This window comes from Marmota marmota, unplaced genomic scaffold (genome assembly GCF_001458135.2).
Source record: "Marmota marmota marmota unplaced genomic scaffold, marMar, whole genome shotgun sequence".
Lineage (NCBI taxonomy): Eukaryota > Metazoa > Chordata > Mammalia > Rodentia > Sciuridae > Marmota > Marmota marmota.
In genome coordinates this window covers 2,853,222-2,858,314 of record NW_026000283.1, presented here as the reverse complement: position 1 = coordinate 2,858,314, position 5,093 = coordinate 2,853,222, and positions in this window count along the sequence as shown.

Genomic DNA, 5,093 nt, shown 5'->3' with positions numbered 1-5,093 from the left:
TTTCCATGTGATGGCTAATTATTAGACTTCCTTATCAACTCCTGCTTCCACAATTTGTTCGCAGTAAAAGATTACTTGAATGCTGGCAACTGATACAACCATGTTGTAGTGACTCATATCATATCTGCTAAAATGTCTTTGTGTAAAGAAAGGCAAAAGGTGATGCCTAACTTCAAGGAGAACTGCCATCTTTCTACATGTTCAAAACTAGACACTGATGATGAATTGTAATTACTATCACATTAACCATCTTTATAATAGTAAGAACAATGATTGGTCAATAAATATACAAAGAAATATTTAATGCTGGTTTACCTTGGTAGGAAACTAAGAACTGAGCCCTTTAATATGCTGTTTTCCCATCCATTAAATTTGTTTTCAAGCCTGTTGCATCCTGGAGGACTGAGTTAACTGTAAGGCCATTTAGTTCTTACCCATTCTCTAAGGCTCTAAGTCTTACTTCTTCTAATAAAATTTCTCAATCTCCCTGGTACACATAGATCTCTATTCTCTTTGTAATATAAATCCTTTCAATTTGTAAGCATGAATACTAATACAATAACATATAATATCTTTCTTAATCTTGACATTACCATGAGGTAAATATGATTATCCTCATTTTGCACTTGAGGAAACAGAAGTTCCATATGAACTCTCACATCTTCTAGAAAGCAGAGGTAGACTGAAAATCTTCTCTTAATAACACAGTTTGGTACTTAATTTGCATTCAAAATGTCTGAAAAACATACATATTGATTCTCAAGTAGTGGATTTATAATTTTAACAAAAATATACAGCTTCCCACCCAAATTCTCCCAGCATAAATCCTGTACTTCCAAATGGTGTACTACTGCAAGTCCATGCAATTATTCACTGGAGGGCTTCTTCTTTGTCCTCTAGAAGGTAGAGAGATAATGTTCTCAACAGTACCGTTGGGCCAAAGGTGAATAGGAATTTGAAGATAAATCACACATATTCCTTTGTATTCAAATGGGATGATTCTAAGGCATGTTCCACAGTCTCAGTTTCCCATGGCACTGAGTCTCTGTCATTTGCTATAATATCATGTATATCTTAATATTTTCTATATTGGTTACCTTCCTTCTTATTTCTAAAGTCCCTATTCCTCTATATCTGTATCTGAATATCACCACTCAAATAAATATCTATACTAAAATCCTTATATCAGATATCAAGGAAGACAACTCAGCCCAAGAATGAACATGGCTTGGATAAGATTCAAAGATATGAATCTTCTTTTACCACTTCTCCTCCCAAGAACTTGGGTTCAGTACCAGTGTCATCAAAACATGTATACCCTAAACAGTCTGATGAAACATCTATAAACTCACTGGGATGTGAAATTGAAACACTTCAGCTTTAGTTCCGTACCTGAAAATAAAAGACGAATCAAAATTTGTCTTTTCTGAAAGAGGAATTATGAAATCTTTGGGAGAAATTCTATCACATAATTTCAGTACAACAGATGTAGAAAACATCAAAGTACAACGAGATTTTGTTTTTCTGGAGATTTTGAGAGGAAGAAAAGTCCAATTCACATTCTGAATTATCGAAAAGCAGAGCAAGTCTTCTTGTTCCATACTACTAGGCTTAGGTAGAGGGTTTCTCTTTGAACTCAGACTTCCATATTCCAAAAATAAATGGCTAGAAACTTTGACATTGGTGGATGAAACTTGCCCTTAGTTTTAAAAACAACTCTCAAGCTTCAAGAGAGATTGTGATTCAGGAATATAAAAATATTACAGGTATTCTGGCTTTCATACATAAGTGAAAAAAATAAAAGGATCACCATGGATTTCCATCACAGCAATTGGAAACTCTGATACAGAATCCCTGATATTTTTTTAATATATATATATACACACACACTAAAAATGAATAAATAAATAAATATTAAATTTCAGAAAAGATAAAGGAACTGACCTCTTTCCCAGAAGTGATAACAAAACAGAAAACTGCAAGACATGAGCTCCTGAGTGTGAATTTTGTTAGTGATGCAGGAAATTATCGTGTACGATAAAATAAAGTGTTTACTTTCTTTAGTAATGCTTTCAGTAGAAAAAAGACAAGCATGTATACACATGCAGACACACACACACATACACACACACACATAAACATGCACACCCCAACACACAACTCTACAAACTTGGCATAGCTTTCTGGCTTTAACAACTCTAATAGAGAAAATGAGAAAATCACTACTACAGAGATGGATGATTTCTCCTTGCCAGGAAGCCTTTCATAGAAAGGTTTTGAATCCATCATAAAGTATTCAGGCCCTGGCTCAATCCAAAAAAATCTCTAAGAGAATCTGCTTTCATTCATTCCCTTTTTATCATGCTCAATTTCCATTATTGAAGTTTTTATGATTGCACATCAACTTAGGACCCAAAACTCCCCATTGCAACTAAGCACAAAGTATTAGTAAAAGTCAGGTGGTTACATTAGTGAAATATATTAAATAAACATCTAATGATTATGTAGGATATGTAGGGCACAGGGAAATACGTTGTGGGAAACTCAAATAGATGCACTTTTTCCTTAATCTATAATTTTCACTATCTAAAATAAACCATCAAGAAGATCAGTTTCCAAATATCTGCTTAGATCAGAGTTAAAAACAAGAGAGACCACACATCTAGTGGCTTCCATCAAGAATTATTTTCAGAAAGAGATGAGAATTATAGTGTTCCCTCACAATGGATCTGACTTAACTAGGGAGAAGAGAAGGAAATTAACAGTCTGTTATCAGGAAAGAATATGGGGGAAGGCACTAAGATGGTAAAATAATGTCGGCCCAGTGAGTAGAAGAGATTGCTGACGGTTAAAATTGATTCTTAAAAAAATACTTACTTCCATAATCAAAATATCTGGATATGGAATAGGGTTTCAGGGGTTTTTAAATACTCTATATACACCAATAATTCCAATACAAAGTAAAGTTAGTAAATCACTTTCCTCCAATATTTGTATCTTTGTTCTTACTAATATATCTCTCCCCTTCTCCCATCCCCTGTATACCAAGAGCGAACTCAGGGGCACATAACCATTGAGCCACATCCCCAGCCACCTCCCTCCCTTTTTCTCAGGGTCTTGCTAAATTGCTTAGAGCCTCACTAAGTTGCTGAGGCTGGCTTTGAACTTGAGATCCTGCTTCCTCCAATCTCCCAATCCACTGAGATTACAGGCCTGCACTACTGCACCTATTAATGACTCTTTCTGGATCATCCCTTTCTTCATCCCCATCCATTGCTCAAGGCCTAACTCAAATATAGCTTCTTTCAGAAATTCTTACTTGGTTGGATGATTACCACTAATAATAGTTAGATGAGTTCTCCACTAGTGTTATGTAGTGGGAGATATGAGAAGGCATCAGAGTTGGAATATAAGGGAGTGTTGGGGCCTTTAGAAAGGGGTGGTGTTGGAGGGAAATATTACAGGTTTGCCCTTGAAGTTTTGTTCATTTGAGTTGAGGTTGCTATGTTAATGTAAAGAAGGGGTAAACCAATAACAAATAGCATTTGTTTTGTCCCAGAATATGGTGTGACATATATTTTACATGTGTGAGAGATCTCCAAAGCAAATTTTTTAAAAGTCCCCAATATTTCCTTAACACCCACAACATAATAGGCACTCAAGTTATTTTCTAGAAAAATTAAGGAATGAATTTGTATCTGTGAAAAATTTGTATCTTATGCTATTTGTAAAGTGACTGTGGTATCTAGCATCATGCCTGTCTGCAATAGATCATTTAAATAATGCCTTAAATTTCATTTCAACAAATCTTTTTGGCTACCTGACACTATTGGCAGGGTTAAAGGCATACATATGACTAAATAATTGGCCCCCTTCAAGGAATTAACAATCTAATGGAGGAGACAGACAGGCACAGTGATATGGTACACAGTGGTAGGATTTCTGAAGTGCTGAGAGAAGACACATTCTAATTATAAGAAAGAAAAAAAAACTGAGTAGCAGTCTTTGCATGTCAGTATGGATTTCAGATGCTTAAATACTGGTGGTCATCTGTCCTTGGTAGATTCTAACCTTTTAGGCTTCCTATGGCTCAGAGAGGGGGCCTATACTTTGTTTCCTCATATACTGGTATGAAATTATAGAGAAATAAAACTAAGACTTTTTGTTTAATCCTTTGTGGAAAGGAAAAGGCTATGAAACTCCCAATTGTTGCTAAGGAAAATAGAAGCAAGCAAGAAGAATCCATTCTCTGATGAAATCCTGATATGAAAGTATAACACTGTATATGGAGTCCATGACTGGTTTGGGGAGAGATTGCAAAAAGGGAAGTATAACAATGATTTTTAAAAAGGGTTAAAGAGAGATTAGTTTAGCTCCAACCATGTCCTCCCATCTCCGATACAAAAGCCAAATTTGAGCCTAGCAAGGGAAGTGGGCCAATGACAGGAGATTTCATATGCAGAATAAAGGGTTAACTAAAATGATCTCTTTGGTATATACAAACTCCAATATATTATGGTCCTGTGACATAATTTTTGTTTGTTTGTTTCCCAGGGCCTACCGAAAGAATAAGAGAACAATGCTGATCAGCCTCAGGATTATAAAGAAAAATCAAAGCAATAACCTAGCAATATTAGGCTACTCCCTGGAGAGGGCATGGGGGAAAAGGAGGGTGGTAATTAGGAATTACAAAACATCTGCAAAATCTTTAGTTCATATCCTAGAAGCAGCCTAAGTCCTAGAGACAGGAAATCAATATTAAATATTCCTTTCATGTCAACTCCTCAAAGGTCACTATCAACTCCTGAAAATGATCATCTACAAAAGGCAGCTAAATCTTGGTTGTCTTCACATAGCATGGTAACACAGAAGCTGAAAAGTTCCCCAAGGGACCCATGGAAGTCAAAGCACTGAAGCTATAGATTTTTACAGTGTGGCATTGGGGCCCTATGAGGGGCCATTTAACCCTGCATTTGCATATAATAACTTCCTTATATCCTCCATAAGAAGTACTCAGTTTTTAGAAAATTGTGAGTCAGTTTGCTGAAAGGTAAAGATCTGGTCTACAGGGAAGAAATTGAAAAATGCAATGG